The 19,859-nt window shown below is 42.3% G+C and overlaps 1 protein-coding gene across 4 annotated transcripts in view; it reads right to left on the bottom strand.

Annotated features, from left to right (window-relative positions):
• KCNN2 (potassium calcium-activated channel subfamily N member 2) overlaps positions 1 to 19,585 on the bottom strand; it is a 442,972-nt gene extending 423,387 nt beyond the window's left edge. For 2 of the 4 annotated variants that reach the window (XM_021084636.1, XM_021084637.1), the window contains exon 1: positions 19,084 to 19,585. The gene's annotated coding sequence lies outside the window, so the exon portion shown is untranslated. The remainder of the gene's footprint in view (positions 1 to 19,083) is intronic. The other 2 variants (XM_021084635.1, XM_021084638.1) reach the window with 1 other exon arrangement.

Genomic DNA, 19,859 nt, shown 5'->3' with positions numbered 1-19,859 from the left:
TTCTGTGTGTCAGTCACTGTGCTGATAGAACTAAGGGCAGTTCTTAAGGGATCTTAAAGACAAATATAAGGAATGAAGAGTCTTAAATCTGATGTTCAGCTGACATATGTTTATTTTCTAAGGAGGAGACAGTGAAGATGGAGAGATGGGGAGAGAAGAGTAAAACTTTAGATTTAGGATATTATTCAGGCTTGCAGGACTATAAATCTTAAGGCTCTTTTGAATCCACATTGAACCAGTTCTAAATCGATTATTAAAACAATAGGTCATAACAGCAACAATATTAACAAGGAGCCACCAATGAAGTCCATGTTAATTGAACAGTCAGGATAAAGTCTGGAAGGCAGATTTATAGAGAGTGACTGTGTCAAGAGAGTAAGCAGACAAGTTACTCAACGTCAAGGCATTGTGAAAATGAATGATGGCCAATATAATCAAGCCATGTAAACACATCCCCAACACTTACCTTAGGTCTGCAGCATAGAGAATGCTATACTACTTGAACCAAACTTTTGGGGCACAAATTGGTGGGAATACTCCAGTAATATCAGTGCTACCCAGATCACAAATGAACAGAAAGAACATACTGCTAAGAGAGCAGTTATTACAATAGTCCTGGATCATATTTTTTAAATATGATCTATCAAAGGCCAATACATATAAACCATAACAAAAGTTGCCTCCTATTCATGAGTGACCAGACAAAAAGCACTGGGACTAAGCAATGGTCACTGTGTATCACCTGTATATGCGGCATCAGACAAGGGATAAAAAATTGCTGTAATTATCTGAAAATAGACATTATTAGCAATATGTAATTTCTTTAAGAAATATCTATACAGCTTTTGTTTTTTAGCACTGTTTTAAATACTTTGAAAATATTAACTTTTTACCTTTGTTGCTACTGTACAAGATAGGAACTATTTTCCATGACACGATGAGTAAACTGAAGCACAGAGACATTAATTACACTTTCTAAATTCAAAAAGCCAGTCAATGGTAGATCCAGGAATGGAACCCAAGCAGTTTGGCTCCAAAGTCCATGTGTTTCACCAGGACATCACATTCTACTTCCAGTGGTGTCACTAATAGTATGAATATAAGAGGGATAATTCCATAGTGTCCTTCTGGCACTGTCCAGAAAAGATGCTGGAATTCAAGAAGCAGCAAAAGCATCACCACTTATTGAGAACTTAACATACCCAACACCATGGAAAGACTCATATACTTTTCTTTGCAAACACAATATATACAGTCTCTACATAAGAAGATTTCAGGTTATAGATAGGTGAACTTTCTTTTTAATGTGTGTGGCAGACATTGTATTTTTTGTTTTGTTTTGTTTTTGTCTTTTGGCCTTTTCTAGGGCCGCTCCCGTGGCATATGGAGGTCCCAGGGTAGGGGTCTCATCAGAGCTGTAGCCACCGGCCTACGCCAGAGCCACAGCAACTCAGGATCTGAGCCGCCTCTGCGACCTACACCACAGCTCACGGCAATGCCGGATCCTTAACCCACTGAGCAAGGCCAGGGATGGAACCCACAACCTTGTGGTTCCTAGTCAGATTCGTTAACCACTGCGCCATGATGGGAACTCCCAGACATTGTATTTTGACCTATTCTAGTCTTGTGGTAGTTGCCTCTCCCTGCTATAAAGGTCGCAAAACTCAACAGCATTCCCTAGTGTCCCCTGCAATTCTGGTGCAAGCCTGTGACCTATTTTCAGACATACCTGCACAAAATTTCAGTGTGGAAATCAACGAGGTGGTCTGTTTAGCCCAGAGTGGGAGTTCAGATTTCTGGACAAGCTTGAGGGTGGTGAAGGTCCTTCTGGGGTCGCTGTAATGGTATTTCTGTTAATGGTGTTTCTCAGTGGTTTGGGGTATGTTTCCTAGCTGTGTGCTTCTTGGCTGCCAGTATTCTTGGATTACTGTTCCCAAGGCTAGTTCTCTGGGCTTTCCAGAAATTCTAGGAGCTATCTAACATCCTTTAATACAATGTTGTCCTGTTTAAATTAGCTAGAGTGGATTCTATTGTTTGTAACCAATTATCTTTACATACATAATATCTATAATACACACATTATAATATATGTATATGACGAGTGCATCAAACCTTACAATTTCAGGGTTCCTGTCATGGCTCAGGGGAAACAATCTGACTAGCATCCATGAGGATGCAGGTTCAATCCCTGGCATCAGTCAGTGGGTTAAGGATCCAGTGTTGCCATGAGTTGTGGTGTAGGTTGAAGATGCGGCTCAGATCCTATGAGCTGTGGCTGTGGTGTAGGCCAGGGGCTACAGCTCTGATTTGTCCCTAGCCTGGGAACCTCCATACGCTGTGGGAGTGGCCATAAAAAAAATACCTTACCCTTACAATTTCAAAATAATCATTAGTTTGCATGAACTTAATGTTTTAAAAAGTAGCCATTTAAGAAAACTATTTAGGACAGGTGGTGACACACATGGATTCTGGGGACAAGCTACTTGAGTTCCAATTCTGGACCTACCGTTGCCTGATTCTTTCAACTTGGAAAATCTAATTAACTTCTGTATAAATGACTGGAATTTAGACAAGGTATTAATTCCTCACACCCCTCAATAATAAAAATATTATTTCTACAATTCTACTCATAAATACACTGATGTTTAGAGAGGTCGGATACCCTGCCCAATGTCACAGGCTAGTGAGCATGCACCCTGGTCTATCTCAGTCAGGGACACATACTTGTAGCATCACACTCCTGTAGTTATAACTGACAAACAAAACTGACAAATTATCATCAGGGCTTAAAGCTTTGTCTCCATGAGTTTGATTGGTTTGTGCCAGTTCTAAGGATACTGGTAATTGCTGAGGACACCAGCAAAATACAAGTCTCCGGACCTGCAGAAAAAAAGTGTAGTTCTTGGTCAGTGGGAACTTCAGCAAATGAATTCTCTGTTAACTTGCTCTCTGGCCCCTTTAAGAGGCAGCCCAGAAAAATTTCTCAGATGACATACCAAGACTAGTTCTTTAAAGAAGACTAGGCATTACTGGATAGAGGATCACAAGAATAGCACAGGTTAAGGCAGGGCTCACTCAGTTTTAATGTTAAATAATAAAGTGTAGCTGAAAGCTGCAAGTCATCCTGGTTGAGTACTGAAAGAAAGGGCTGGAGAGTAGCAGAAGTAAACCTATGAGAGTCTTGTATCCTTGTATCTCAAGGCTCAAACAGAAGAGGACATGACCAAATTCCATTCCAAAAGAGGTCGTGATAGTATTATGCAGAGATGAGAAGCTGGCGAGACTGGCAAGAAGACCAGTCAGGAGGTGACTGCTAGGGTCAAAGGCTGAGATAATTAATGGGAACCTCAACTAACAGACGAAGGCAATGATAGAGGGGAAAAAAGAGCATATTAGCACACAATTAAGGAAGAGGAGCCTAGTCAGATCCTTGTTCTACTAAATTTAGCAGTGCTATAGTGAAAATAAAGGCATCTGGGTACAAGGTAAAATATTTGAGTAGCCTCGCCAGGATTCACTCTGAAACAAATCAACAGGAAAAGTAGGATGCTTTCATACTTTCAATAAATCTAAAGATAGTTACTCATTATAAAATTGTAATAACACTTTCTCTTACTGGTAGCTTGGGGCACACCTCTGATCACCTACACTCCCTTTGCTACACCTCTGACCTTTAAGTGAGATTAGCTGATGAGGGAATGAGAACTGTGATGGGGTCAGTGTTCCTGATGGTGGGTACAAGAGAAGCAGGTGATGCTCAGGGAGGAGCTGAAAGGGTCTTTGAGACCTGGAGAGCCAGAACTGGGGAATCAGAGATAGGCAACCAGCATTCCACACAAATCCTCAGTGATTTTGAGCTTTTCACTCTATAATTGGAAAATGATAATGTTGGTGATGTATGTTGCCAGTGTGTAGACCCATGAGAATTTGGAGAAAAGGAAAATAAAGCTGGCCTCATATCAGCAAGAATCATTAGAATCATATTAGCAAGGAAATTATTGCCATGAATCCTACTGAATGGTTTAAGTCTTGGAAATCTATAGTTGAAGGCTTTTCACTTTTAATGGCATTTAATTTTAAAATTAGAGAAAAGAGGAGTTCCTGTTGTGGCTCAGTGGTAATGAATCCAACTAGTATCCATGAGGATATGGGTTTGATCCACTGAGGATTCCATAGCCTCACTCAGTGGGTTAAGGAGCCGGCATTGCCATGAGTTGTGATGTGGGTCTCAGACGCGGATGGGATCCCATGTTGTTGTGCCTGTGGTATAGACGGGCAGCTATAGCTCTGATTTGACCCCTAGCCTGGGAACTTCCCATGTGCCACAGTGCACCCTAAAAAAAAATAGAGAAACCATGTTGGCACAAGTGCTTCCCAGAGGGAAATGATTAGTTTATGCATTACCAGGAAAAGATGACCTAATCTTACTAATAGAGTGTTGGTAATGGAATATCATTTCAAGGAATCAAGAGTGACGCAGGAATAGAATTAGAGCAAACACGGGGGTGTGTGTAATTGATCTGGCAATGGCGCTCACCATGGACAAAGCTGTCTGTGGAGTCCTCACATGCCACTTCCACATGGGTACATAAACTCCAGCATCTTGGAATAGTCCGTAGGTAGGAGAAAAAAGGTAATAATTTATCCACAGACTTTCCCTCTCCTCTCTCTCTTTTGTCAAAGTCTGCTTCATTATGCATTGAATCCATCCCCACTCTGGATTTTCATAGGCCCCTCCAGCAACATAGAAAAAGGCAGAGTTTCTGAGGTCTCTCCTCCTTGGCTTGTGCTATAGCTGGTGGACCCTGGAATGTGTGACAGCAGCCTGAGCTCTCACCCATGGAAACAGTGCAAATAAACACTTGGTCAGCTCTGGCTGCAAACCCGAGGCCCAGGATGCATGCAGAGCCAAGCTGACCTGGAAGAATTAATCAGTAGAGTCTGCCACGTCTGCAGACCACATGTAGCCATTAATTTTTATGTTTCATTTTCTGTTAAGTTCATATTTCTTCTATATCTTAAAAGCTCAAAGCTTAGTTTCTGCCCGAGTCCATCTTCTAAAAGGGACAAAATCTTTCATGCAATTTTCAGAGATGTATTTAATAGTTCTCTTCCAAGGGCAACTGACTCTAAGGCTAAGTACATTTGTTATAGAAAATATATTCATTAGAAGAATTCATGTAAACTTTTTTTGATTCAACTTATAGACAATTTCAGTAACTGAAGGTTAAAAGTACTTAACCATTGTACATGACCATTAACCAACAACCATGACATCTGTGAGTTTGTTATAATCTTCCCTTACTGAGAACATATCTAAAAATTTCCCTCCTGGAAAAAGTTAGCTTTTCTTTGTAAAATAGATGTGATTCTATCCATTTAATTTTAAAGTCAAACACATCTCATTCTTCCTCACTTGTAAAACCTGTGCACAAAATATACAATGATCTACAGGAATAAAATTCTGTCTATAAAATAGAGAAATGAAATTTTTGAGTAGCTGTAATATCATGTAAGTGAAGTCTAACAATATGGGGAGATGCTCACAAATTAAACTGCAGTAAATAAAGCAGAAATCCAACACTATATACAATATACTCAGACTGCTGTGTGGGGGAAATAGAGTACAGACACCCACACACACACAAAAATAAAGAAATGGTAATCAAATTACAGATGGTTTTACTGAACACGTTACATATTTCCATTCTTACCCAACTTTCTGCATTACCTTCTAATCAGAATCTTACCATTACAATAAATCTAAAAATACTTCAAACTAAGCACTACGAATGGGTAGTCAAAACCAAGAGGTTTAAGAACCTGCTAAGCAGAAATCTGATCATTTATATCCTATTAAAGACTCTTTGAAGAGGGTTTGGTTAGCTTAGAGGAGAAACTCTCATACTACAGAGACAAAACTCAAGGTTGTCGAAATGCAGATTCATTTTCTCAATTCCAATTCAGCAGGTCTGGGTGAGACCAGAAACCTGCTTTTATCTGGCACCCTGGTGATTCTAATGCAGTTGGCTGGAGACACATTTTGATCCAGACAGCCCAGAAGAGAAGTTCAAAGTAACAAAGCTTCATAGACTTTCCATATACCATCTGAGAACAGCGCTGCCCCATCTCTGGGAACCCCAGTTCTCAGGTTCCCAGGGCAGATCCTACTATGGCCTATTACCCCATCTCCTCTTGTTCTGATCCGTTCTCATTGACTTGCTTTCCTTGTGGTTTTCCTACAGGAAGAAAGTGGACTATTCTGTCAACATAGGCATTTGAGGTTGTATGCATGTCCTTGTTGTGAACTAATAAATTGGCATTTGGTTTGTACGTAGTCTCTGTGGACTCAGTCTGTGTGAGTCTACCCTGACAGTGGATCCAGTATCAGATAGCAGACGAAGCCATCAAAGCTATTCTCTTAGCTGGGATGTAGCGGGTCCCTTTTCCAAAGAAGTGAGTATTTGTTGTTTTTGCCAGACTGGCATCCTTTTCCATTTTTCTGTTATGGCATCATGTAGTTCCCCTGGGGAATCACCCTCTTCCTGTTTTTCAGATTCCTCCCAAATCTGAACCTGGCTTGTCCTTTTCAACTCAATCCCAGAATTTTTGTTAAACAAATCTAAGCTTTAGAGGTAAAGCTTAGATGTGTCACTGAGAAAAGAGAAAGGTGTACCTGAGAGCAATGCCATCATAGACCAAAAAACAAAACAAACAAAATCCAAGAGTTAGATATAAAATTAGAGAGAGAAAACGGAGAGTTCTTTACAACATCGTTGTTTGAATCCTGGATACAATTGGTCCCACTTGTACCCTTTGTCTTACACAAGCCAATGAATTTCCTGTTTTATCTGAGCCAGTTTCAATTGGACTTTCTTATCTTACTAAAGTATATTAAATAAAACAATATATATGTATCTCTGCACTTATCCTTACACATACAGAGTATACCTTCCATTCAAGAGCAACAATTAGGACAAAGATCTACCACTTGTCAGGGGAACATTTAGAAAATCCATAATCATAGGAAACAGGGATTAGCTGGACATTAACAGCATGACAGAGCTCCCTCATTTGAGAGTAAGATGAACCTAATAACCATCACTAGAAAACAAGGATACCACAGGCTTAGGAATGTGTAACATGGGGAGGGAACAGAGACATGACATGTTTTACAATCTTTCTTTCATTAATTAGGAAAATTTCTGTAAAAATAAGAGGAAGCCCCCCTCTCTGTGCACCGAGGAGGGAAGGAAAATTGATGACTGAAGAAAAATTGTGTGATGACTATCATCACAGTCAATCAATCAATTCAGTCATGGGAAGTACAAGGGGAAGTTAACTTGTCCAGAGGAAGAGCAATTGCCAGATTAACTTCACAGACTTTAATTACAGACAAAATTCTTTCCACCTGCCTTTTTGAAATTAGGTGCTCTTCACTGCTTATCTACATGAGATAATTAGAAGGAAAAAAAAATCTCAGCAAATTGATGAGACACAAGTGAAAACAGCCCCACCCCCCATCCCCTCATATACTCAACAATAAATTCTTCAGTGTGTTAAATAGACTTGATTCTCCTACATCGCAGCTCCTATGGTCAGGGTAGAACTGGGTTGTAAATGCAATGCTATCAGTCATATAAAACCCTTGATTTTAGGGTAGTTCCTGGGTTTGGGAATTACCCAGCCTCGTGAAATAGCTACACATGGCATGTTTTTGCTCATAATCACCTTTCCCATTGCAAAAAAGACCTAAGAAAAGAGTTAACAGCTTGTCAAAAAGGATGGATGCTCAGAAATGACAGCTCATTGGTGTTCTGCTTCTCTCAACACTAGAAAGCATGCACACATCACTCTATATAGGAAAAGACTGGGCTCTGCAGAACAGCAAAATAAAAACCAAAACCATGGAGCTGACTTTTGCAAGTGTCCAGGAAGATAATTGTTTTGTAAGATTATTGGAAGGGAAAAAACTAGTCACAACTAATAGTGCATTTATGTTAGAATTGATACTGAGCACACGGTTAAAAGCTGGGTGGCCATCTGTGCTAATGGATCATCTCAGCCTCAGAATGCAGTTTGCAAAAACAGCAACAAAGTCAGATACCTCACAGTACAAGTTTTGGTAAAAACAGTGAACAAGCAAACAAACAGAAACCGCACAAAAAAACATCATGTACCTTCTCAGATTCCCTGAGCCTATTCCTCCTCCTCCTCTTTTTCCTCTCTATCAGAACCTCATTCACACACAGATATGGAGCTCTCTGCTTTTGGTCTTGGGAGAAATCACATACTTTGTGGCACAGTGCCCAGATTTCTGAGCAGCCAAGTGAGAGGCCAGAATATACAGAGTTAGTTTCCCAGGGAATAAAACTTCATCAGTGAGAACTGAAATGAGAAGGATCTGGGAAGTTCCTCTTTCTTTTTCTCTTCCACGCACTATACCAAGGTATCGTTGCTTTTTGCAACCCTTCCAGAGAAGCCCAATATAACAAGGAAGATAGTGTAGAGTGACACTGTGTCTCACCACAGCCGTTGCTGAACAGCGGCTACTGTGACAACACATGACATTACATTACACTGAATCACATCACACTCTCTCTTGCCTTGTCACCCTCACTCACTCTCTGGGGTTACACAGCCCAAACCAACTGATAGCACTCTGAGTGCTGCCTTGGGCTCTGCTTTCTAGAGAGCCCAAGGGAAGGCATAGTTGAAGCTACCATGGCTGAAGCTTCCTGTTGACAACAGTGAAATCTCTTTGTCACTATCACTATTAATTTTATGAATATAATCAATAATCATTTCCCCTTCAAATATTTAGCAATACTGTTTGAGTTTGCCTTGCACTTTGATCTGGATGAAAAATCAATCATTCCTCATTTATACAGCACCCTTCGAAATTCCTTATTTGCATTATTATTACCAATAAGTGCAAAGAATACACTTAGGTTTCAGCTATATGTTGTTCCCAAACAAACCACTCAAAATGAAATGACTTAAGGCAAAGATGGGGGGGGGGCTTGCCTGCACAGTTCAGATCCTGCTGGTACGAGCTGGGGTCACTCACTTGGTCAAGTTCAGCAGTTTGCTGGCCGGGATAGAAGGTCCAGGAAAGCTTCATTCACATCTACGTGCTCAGCTGCTCCTCCATGAAGTGGCTCTTTCTCCTAAAGGCAGGCTGGAGTCTTCTCACAGCAGTGTAGATTCAGGAAGGTCAGACCTCTCCCATGGAGGCTGGCTTCCAAGGGGGAGGAAACAAAAGCTTCCAGGCCACAAGCTCCAGAATTCATTGTCACTGAATTATATTGTTCAGAGCAAGTCACAAAGGCAGCATGGCGTGGACAGGAAATAGACCCTTCTCATGACAAACGGCGTGCATGCAGAAAGAGATACTACTGATGGCTGCCATCTTTGGAGACTACCTGCCACAGTGATTCCCAGACTGGTCTGCAATTGGAATCATCTGGGGACCTTTTAAAACTTTAAGAGCCCATTTCACACCCGACACCAGTTAATTCACAATGAGGGGACATGTAGAACACAGGCATCCCTTTCTTTTTTTAAGCTTCCCAGGTAATTCCAATATGCAGACACATTTGGGACTCTCCCAACTTAAAAGAGATTTAGAAAAGCTGAAGAGCCTAACTGGCAATCCTCAGTTAGGCATGATTACGTGTCATTTCACAGCACGCTCAATGGCTTTCCTTAGGTTTAAAATTTAAGCCAAACACCCATCACTTCAAAGCACAATAAAGCTTTGGAATCTGCCTTGTAGGATGACTAATCTTCCAGTTTGCCTGGGACTGAGTAGTTTCCTGGGACCCAAGACTTCCGGTGCTAAAGTCAGGACTGTCTGAGTCCAACTGGACAGGTGGTCACCCTAGCATTGCAGGAGAGATGATGTTCTGGTGAGTGTGGTTTCTAAAATCCATTCCCACTGTTTACACCTGAGTTTCCTCAGAATTAGTAACCTAGGCCAGTGTTCCTTGAAGTGTGGGCCATGGACCTGCAGCATTGGCATCACCTGAAAGCTTGTTAGAAATGGATGTTTGGGGAAATTCCAACAGAGTCAGAATAGCTGAAATTAGGGTCCAGAAATCTGTTTTGAAAAATATAAATTTCACAGGGAACTATATCTAATCACCTGTGATGGAACATGATGATGGAGGATAATATGAAAAAAAGAATGTATATAAATGTAGAGATGGGTCAGTTTGCTGCACAGCAAAAATGACAAACACTAGAAATCAACTATAATAAAAATTTTTTTTAAAAAAAGAAAAACATGAATTTGAGATGCATGGGTCTGGCCTCCCCGTGCTTTCATCTCCATCTATCTCCATTATTCTACATAAGGCAATATCAGGTTTCTGTTTTGTAGTAAAAGTATTAAAAAACATAGGAAGATTTGATGTTAATTGACGGGAGATGCCTTGACCAAGGGCATCCATCGTCTTCAGATACATATATGGTAATCATCATTTTGGGCATGGTTTTTGCCAGCCATTTATCTGAGGGGCTGTATGGAAATGTTTTATATCAACTTAGAGGCTGGAGTATGGAAGGAAGGACATACTGAGCACAGCTGTCTGCAGTTGGCAAGGCCCACTTCCGCCAGAACACATCAAAACCGTCAGGACAGGAGTTCCCGTCATGGCGCAGTGGTTAACGAATCCGACTAGGAACCATGAGGTTGCGGGTTCAGTCCCTGCCTTGCTCAGTGGGTTAACGATCCGTGTTGCCGTGAGCTGTGGTGTAGGTTGCAGACGCGGCTCAGATCCCGCGTTGCTGTGGCTCTGGCGTAGGCTGGTGGCTGTAGCTCCGACTGGACCCCTAGCCTGGGAACCTCCATGTGCCGCGGGAGAAGCCCAAGAAATAGCAAAAAAAAGACCAAAAAAAATAAATAAATAAAATAAAATAAATAAATAAAACCGTCAGGACAAGTCAGGCGTAAAATTTTTCTCTCACCTGAAAGGAAAAAAGTATCTCTTAAAGCAGAAAAAGAAAGTTTTATCCGAAAACGAATGCCTGGTTTTCAATATGAATTCACAGTAAAAACATGTCAGTTTCAGTAATTTAGAAATTAGGATCTCTTGAATAGGCTTGTGCTGAGGTTTATGTAGTACAATGATGAGTTCTGCCAAGCAAATTAAAAACTTGAAATGTCAATTATTTTAAAACAAAGATTTGGGTTTTTGTTTTGAGGGGTTTTTTGTTTTTGTTTTTGTTTATTTTTTTTGGTCTTTTTGTCTTTTTTTCAGGGCCACACCCGCCGCATATGGAAGTTCCCAGGCTAGGGGTTGAATTGGAGCTGTAGCTGACTGCCTATACCACCAACACAGCAACTCCGGGTCCAAGCTGCGTCTGCAACCTACACCACAGCTCATGGCAACGCGGGTTCCTTAGCCCACTGAGCAAGACCAGGGATTGAACCCACATCCTCATGGATACTAGTCGGGTTCATTAACCACTGAGCCACAACGGGAACTCCAAAACAAAGATTTGTTTTAAGAACTTACCTGTTTATAGTCAACTGATGTTAAAAATCACACATGAATGTTATTCATACAGGAAAGAAGAGACTCTCCTTCAAAACACTGTGTTGGTACTACTACTGCATGAACTGAAAGTAAGAGAAAGATATTTTTTAAAACACTCGCTCACACTGAAATTCAGGCTTTTTAGGAATTCAGACCAGTCTCCCTGCCTTCAGAACAAAATTTTTAGTTATGTTTCTTTACCAGTCAGTGAACAAAGAACTTGATCCCTAATACAGTGAAGCAAGTGGAATTCTTAGAGCCCTTTAAAAAACTCCCCTTTGATAAATCATGGCTTTTAGTTCTCATGTGTTTAACAAATGTCATATTTAAATTCAAAGAAAATTTAAATTTAAATTCCATTTTCCCCCTGCATACGATAAGATGAAGTCACTGTGGTATGGTTAAAGATCTGGGGAGGGAGATTGCTCCATCAGTATTTCTGAACTGATACAGTCAAAATTATCCTCTTGTTGCACTGCAGGTCTGGCAGGAGGTGTTTGAGTTGCCCCACCCTGACATTCTGTGGGCAGCAAAAATTCTTAATAATACCATCCACAAGACACGAAATGCAGTGGATTTGAAAACTGCATTTTCTCAGTAACAAATTCTCTTTCCCATATTATAGTCACATAAGTCTATGAGGCTTGCTTTTCCTAATTAAATTTAAAACTGTATATATTCTTTCCTTCTTTTGCTTTTTCAGGCTGTACCCAAAGCATATGGCAGTTCCCAGGCTAGGAGACGAATCAGAGCTACAGCTGCCAACCTACATACACCACAGCCACAGCAACACAGGGTCCAAGCCACATCTGCGACCTATACCACAGCTCATGGCAACGCCGGATCCTTAACCCACTGAGCAAGGCCAGGGATGAAACCTGCATCTTCATGGATACTAGCTGGGCTTGTCACTGCTGAGCCACAATGGGAACGTCCTATATATTCTTTATGTAAAAAAACCATGAGCAGATTTTAATCAATAACGTATTCTATATCTGAACACTTCTAAGTATTTCATACATGACCAAAAGCAGTTAAAACATCTCTGAGAAAGTGCAAATAAGTTGTTCCATTTTTAAAAAGGTTAAAGTGACTCCTATATTCTTTCCCTAATTAGGAGAAACATCCTAATCAGGAGAAACATCCAGTACAATGACTGAACCAGCATTGTGAAACTGGGGAAGGAAAAGATTCTTCTGCCACTTCCTTCACTCCCCAGCTGCACAAGCATAGTTAATCAACCTAGCTTCTCGCACAGGTCCCTTTTCCCAGAGAAACGGTCACAAACCTCACCTGGGTTTTGCCTTGTAGCCAATACCAGCATGGAATCCTGGAGATCAGAAGGTCTGTACAAAGGTGACCGAATGGGATGAGTTGTCAGTTTAAGTTTACAGAGAGCAAAGCTCCAAGCAGGAAGCTAAACTTGGCCATCAAATCCAAGGGGGTAAACTCCAAATCAAAACTAAACCCCAAGGAATATACATATATATATGTGTGTATGTGTGTGTGTGTGAGAGAGAGAGAGAGAGCAACTAGGTTACTTTGCTGTACAGTAGAAAATGGACAGAACACTGTAAACCAACTATAATGGGAAAAACGTGGTGAGCTAGACAGACCCCTGCATGGGACCATGGAAGAGACTGAAAGGACATCATAATATAAGACAGCTTGCCTCCTGTAAACACATCTGCTCAGTGGCGTCTTAGATTTCATTCATAAAATGGGAGTCGTAATCTCTACCTACCTCATAAAGTTGTTAGGAAAAATCCAATGAAATAATTCAAAATGAACTCGCTTGGTACATTGTAAACATATGTGCAAATACACGGTACCGCCACTATGACTGAGATAGGCTGGGGCCTGGGACCCCTTTACCAGAGAGCTTGCACCTGGACCGACATCTTCTTGAGCAACACAATACTAGGAAGCCACAAGGAACTGAAAGTAAGTGTAAGAATGCCCAGATGGAGCAATTGGGAACAATAAGATACAAAAAGGCCACAAAAGGCCACCTGCCATTTCCAAGGTGTCAGGAGCAAAACCAGGGTACTGCACATGATCCCTGCACAGAGCACCACCAAGGGGGGTGCAGACCATCCAGGCCAACCCTTGAGCGCAGCATGACCCACCCCCACAAACCTCCCTCTACCCTCACTCCATTTTAAGAATCAGCCTCTTGAGTTAGAATATGATGGAAGATAGTATGAAAAAAAAAGAATGTATATATACATATACACATATGTATGTATGGCTGGGTCACTTTGCATACAGCAGAAATTGGAAGGAACATTGTAAATCAACTATACTTTAATTAAAATTTCAAATAAATAAATAAAGAGCCAGCCCACCCTCCTCTGGAGCAAACAAGGGCACTTGTTTCTTGTTTTCACTCCCTCATGCTGCAACATGAGCCCAAATAAAGCCTTGCCTAATTTTTTCCTTGGGCCTCTTACCACTTTTTTATTGATTAAGGAGTTCAGGGACCCGGGTTGGTAATATCACGATGTTGAGACCATTCTTCGCAGCACTGGTCAGGGGATCTGGCAGTTGGAGTTTTAGACCAGAAATAATCCTGTGGCTGTGCATATTGGAATTGTTGGTTTATCTGTCTGCCTCCCTAATGAGACTGTGATTTCCTTGAAAGCAGGGACTGTGTCTTAGTCATCACTGCCTCTCCATTTACATAGTAAGACATTCAATCACTGTTTATGGAATGTTGAATGAATGAATAAATTCTGAATCCTCACTGTTACTCAGCCTCCTGGCTGGCCATGAATTAAGTGCTGTGAAACACTATGCGGCATAATGTGAGAAATGAGACGGCAAACACCCATGTGCCCAGGAACTGTTCCCCGTCTGACAAATATGGTGACTACCTCATAGCACAGGCACCTCTGGAAAGGAGCCTAAATTCACAGAATTAGAAGCATTTCTTGAAGTCCACCAATAAAGAAGGCATTGATAATTAAATGCCTTAGAAAACAGAATACCTTAACTTTTACTTTATCACTATTATATGTCAAGCACCAAGCTAAGAAGCTTCACAACATTATCTTATTTAAAACCTCCATGGAGTTCCTGTCATGGTGCAGTGGTTAACGAATCTGACTAGGAACCATGAGGTTTCGGGTTTGATCCCTGCCTTGCTCAGTGGGTTAAGGATCCGGTGTTGCCATGAGCTGTGGTGTAGGTTGCAGATGCGGCTCGGATCCTGCGTTGCTGTGGCTGTGGTGTAGGCCGGCGCTACAGCTACGATTTGACCCCTAGCCTGGGAAAGTCCGTATGCCGCAGGAGTGGCCCTAGAAAAGGCAAAAAAAAAAAACCTCTCCATGATGACATAAGGGAGGTTTCATTATTATCCATATTTGACAGATGAAAAAAACTAAATCTATGAGACAGGTGAAGTGACCTCACCAAGTGGCATGCAGTACAGCCCAAAATGAATTCCAGATCTATTTTATTTCAAAGTTTACATGCTTAAGCAATATTGTGCCCAGCTGTCTGAGAAAAGAGAGGTCTCCATGTATTCATCATTAGTGAGAACGGAAGGGCTCATCCTGATCTTAAAGCCAAGGAAAAAGAGGGACGGTTCCTCCTCTCTCCTGCTCCTGCTTTTACAATTCCTGCACCTGCCCCATAAGCCAGTCACTGTGCTGGCACCAGAGATACATCAGTGAACACAGACAAGGGGCAGTGTTTGAGGGGAGTCAGACAAGTAAAGAAATGTGAACTGCAATGCAAGGGTGGTGGCTGGGGAGATAGAGGTCAACAGAGTGATGGAATATGACATGGGTCCTTATAGATCCTGACGAGAGAGGGTATTGTGAGAGCAAGTGCTGCTAGGAGGCCTGGCAGACTGATGGGATGGGATGTCTGGGCTGGGAAGGCATCAGCAACCATTTTCTAAGTGATACGTCACAAAGGACAGCACAGCCTGAGGTCCATGGGTCTGGGGGTGGTGAGAAGGTTACGACTGGTCCCAAACTGGTTACCTGGTGATTATCAAATGTGTCTGCAATATACACTGGCTGTTAAACCAAACCTGTGGCTCCATTAGCACCTCTCTCCTCTTGCTGATTTCAGCTGTCTCTACCCCTGCCAGGTCAGCCACTTTCTTTGGCTGAGTGCCTGTGCTAGCTCACTGCTTCCTCATCTACCTTCTCTGACCCTCAGGGCTCTTCTGGAAGTCCTGGGTCCCCACTCTCTAGTCCCCACCATTTCTGGCTGCTCTGAATAGCTCTGGGTATCACAAATGACAATGGCCTCAAGACCCCTAAGTCACATCCTCCCAGTGGATCGGCACCAACATCCCACTTGCTTCAGCCTCAGGGGGAATCGAAACAGATACAGCCTGGCAGGGTCCAATCACCTAGGATGCTTCCTCCATGCTCCTCTCTTTCCATGTCTATATTGTTACTGCATCCTTCTGCTATCTATTCAGTCAATATTTATTGATCACCTATTTCTACTTTACCTTCCTCTGAGGATAAAAAAGGATCAAAAAAGGACAAAATTTCTCTGCCCCAAAGGCACTCATAATCTGACAGTGACAACTTAAGTGGAAGAACTTGAACAATATCATCTACAGGCTCACAGTTCACACATTTAAGTCTCCTGCACCAAATTCTCCTTCCAGCTTCAGATTCAAACCAGCTTCTTATCTGACATTGACCCTCGTCTGTCTAATACCATTTCTAAATATATCTAAACAATGACTTTCTTCCTTCCCCTGCTCTTCTTTTCTGTAAACAGCATCAATATCCTCACAGACAAAAAAAATTCAAGTGTTACCTGTGACTCTCTCCCCTCTAACCCCTATGTTAATCTATCAACAAGCCCTGTCCATTCTATCTCCAAAATATGCCCTGAACCCATCTTTTCTTCAAGTCCATTCTCATGGCCCTGATCACCACTGGGCTGCTGCTGGCCCGTAGAACCCTTTGGGCAAATTTGAAAAAGATGCCCCCTCCTCCAGGCCCTCACAGCCTGTAACAGGATGATTGCTGGCAAGGGAGCAAGAGCTAGATTTTGACCTCCACTTGACCTCCAGCCTAGTGCCTGATGCAGTAACTAATCCGCAGAAACACAGTGGCACTCCTGCCACCATCTTCTCCCCTCTCCTACTGCAGTGGCCTTTGAAATGCCCCTCCCATCATTTCTTCTCTACAGAGCCCCAAGGTAGCCTTTCAAAACATTAAATCCAATTTTATTTCACTTCCCTGCTTAAAACATCTTCACCTGGACCTACAAGGCCCTGCAGGATCTGGTCCCAGAACACCTCTCTGATCTGCTGGCTCACCCCTACTCTGGGTGCCTTCTTCTTTCTGAAAAACATCAAGTTCCCTTTTCCCCACTGAGATGTGTCTACCTTCTGCTCTGTCCTACCTTCCACTTTGAACCACAGTACACAGAATGGGATTAATCTTAATATTTGCTTTCTCATTCATTAATTCACACAAGGCCTGCCAATATTTCATTATTTGCTAGTTATTCTTAGCAATGCAATAATCACAACTGGCCCTACGAGCCAAAACTCAGCTGAGACCCTGCCAGTGAGTCACCTCTAATCAACCATGTAGTCATACTGCTCCTCACCATCTAAGGTAACCATACGTAAAAATCTCAGGTTCTCATTCTCCTGCTTTCCTATGTAATACTGTTAAATTGCATCTACATATATTCCTAAGTGTCAGACTGTTATATTTGAGGAATTTTCAATATTATAAAAGATTATCATGCTAAATGTAATCTTTCAGCCAATTTTTCCTTAATATATATAGCTTATATGTTACTTGTCACTGAGTTCTTTTTGATTGCTGTATAATATTCTTCCATGTGACAATATTAAACTATTCATCTATTCCTTGATGATGTGAATTGTAGTTCTTTCCAGGCTTTCATTATTGTGAGCCAGACTTATGAATATTCATGCACATGTTCTCCCGTTGAATATGTATAAGAGTTCCCAAAAGGTATAAATCTAGAAGCGAGATCACAGGTATATGAGTGTTCAAGTCAGGATATAGAGCTGTTTCCCAGAGTCACTGTGCTAGTTTATACTTCTGCTAGCAAAGCTGGAAGGTCCTATGGGTCCATATCCTCTCTAATCACTTGATACTGTCAAACTTTTTAATTGGGGGCCAACCAAATGGGTGTAAAGGATACCCAATGTGGCTTCGATTTGCATTCCTGTAATTACTAAGATAATAAATATCATATGTTCATTAGCTATATGTATTTCCTCTCCTCAGTGCTTTACACTCTCAGCCTGAACATTCCCACCACAAAGAGAATGTTCCTGTCTACTCTCCATGTGAAGGTCGCCACTCCAGTACATTATTCCGGTTTTTTTCTTTGTGACATCTACCACTATCTGAAATTATCCAGTCTTTTTGCTGATATACTGTCTCTCTCCCTCAACGAAAGTATAAGCTCCAAGGATCTTGTTTTCACTGTTCACTGCTCCTTCTCAGAGTGGATGGGTGAAAATGTCATGACAGTGATATATAATGGATTAAGAGTTGTGTTCCAGATTCAGATGTTCTGAGTTTCAATCTCAGCTCCCCATTTAAGAGCTGTGTGATCATGAACAAATTACTTAAATCATCTGTTCCTGACTTGTCCTATGTGTAAAAAAGAAATAATAGTAGTCCTTACTTCATGGGGTTGTTATGAAGTTTAAATGAGTTAATACTGTAAAGCTCTTAGAACAATACTACAGATATCCCAAGTGCCCCATAAATGGTTACCATGATTAACGTGTGATTATAGGTATTCCTACTCCATGGTCATGGCCTGAGTATGCAGAGACACCAGACCAGCCTGGATCTAAGGAGCCTCCTCCTCTCCCACTCATTCTACAGCCTCTGGTCTTGCAGATGCCCAATCCTGCAGCCTAGAGAAAAGCAGAGAGGTGCCCAGGGAAAAGTTGGGCGGGGGGAGCAATTTATTCTTGAAATAGCCTGGTCATCCCACACATCAAGAGGTTAAATAACAGCACAGAGCAAGGGCTCAACAAGGCTTGATGAACAAATGCTTCATAAGCCATCAAGCCACACACCCTATAACCTCAGCACTCCACTACACAGAGTCACAACATAATCCCCTCTCTTCCTTCATTTTGGTTCAGATTTTCAAAGAGGGGGAAAGGAAGTCAGAAAGCGGGATGGCAAAGAAATAAAAGTAGGCTGCAAAGGAGAGGGAAGCAGGGAATTCAGGCAAAGGAGAAAGGAGGGAAGAGAGAAGAGATAAAGGGAAGATGAGAAATTTGAGGTCTCACAGTGGCATCTGTGTCTAGCGTAGAACATGAAAATGCTGAAAAGAAAAGCATAAAGGGAAATCCCCAGGCACCCGGCGGAATTTTTCTTTATAAGGTATGAGTGGGGGAAGGGAAAAGGTAAAGCAGAAAAAGACCCGGGGAGCGGGAGGGGGAGAACCAAGGAAGCCCAAGGCAAACTTCCTTTCAACATCTTGCCTAGGGGAGGACGGTCTCCATGAAATCTGTGGCCCCAAGTCAATGTCACCTTAGTCCGGAGCTTACCTTGTTCTGCATACGGGAGCCCCGTTCCATTTGGAACCTTCCTTGTCTCAAAGTGGTAAATGCGGCCTTGGTTAAATGCGCCAGGAGGCAAAGGCGAAGTGATATTCCACTGAGAATTCCGGCAGGTTCACTGGGAGAAACCGTTTCCATTTGAGAAGGATCAGGAGTCCTGGCCAGGGACCAGCTGCCTCTCTGGGTGTCAAATTCCGTGATAGTTCGCCACCCGGGAGGGCGCCTCGCCCCTCCTGCTCCTCCCCTCCCAGGCTGGGAGCACCCGCTGGGGAAGCCCGGGCCGCCGGGGCCACAGCTCCGGGTCCACCTTCAAGGCCCAGGTCCACCTTCAAGGGAGCCCAGCACCCCCTTTCCTGTCCCAGATAGGGCACCGACCTTGCTGAACGCTGAATCTGCTCACAGGATGCCCTGCTGGGACTGGGGACTACCTCCTTCTCCAGTCCTTGGCTGGCAGGGACGAGCCGAGACGGCGGGGGCCGGGAATGCTCAGGGTATTGCCGACCTTGAGGCTACCGAGGGGTGTGCATGCGCCAAAAATAACACACACACACACACACACACACGCTGATAGTTCCCTCCAGAGGAAAAGTGTCCAGAAGCAGTATGGGGGAGGGAACCCTACGCTTAAATATGACAGCCAATATTATTCCCAAATTTGGGATGATTTAATTAAAATATTTGGATTTCAGCTGCTCGATTTTTTTTTCTTTTTTTAAACGCATGGAACAAATTCCCTTTTATGTATTTTAAGGCCGAATTTCAAT

The sequence above is a fragment of the Sus scrofa genome, chromosome 2 (genome assembly GCF_000003025.6).
Source record: "Sus scrofa isolate TJ Tabasco breed Duroc chromosome 2, Sscrofa11.1, whole genome shotgun sequence".
NCBI lineage: Eukaryota > Metazoa > Chordata > Mammalia > Artiodactyla > Suidae > Sus > Sus scrofa.
Note: the sequence above shows the minus strand (reverse complement) of the source record. Positions and strands in the feature narration are given on the sequence as shown.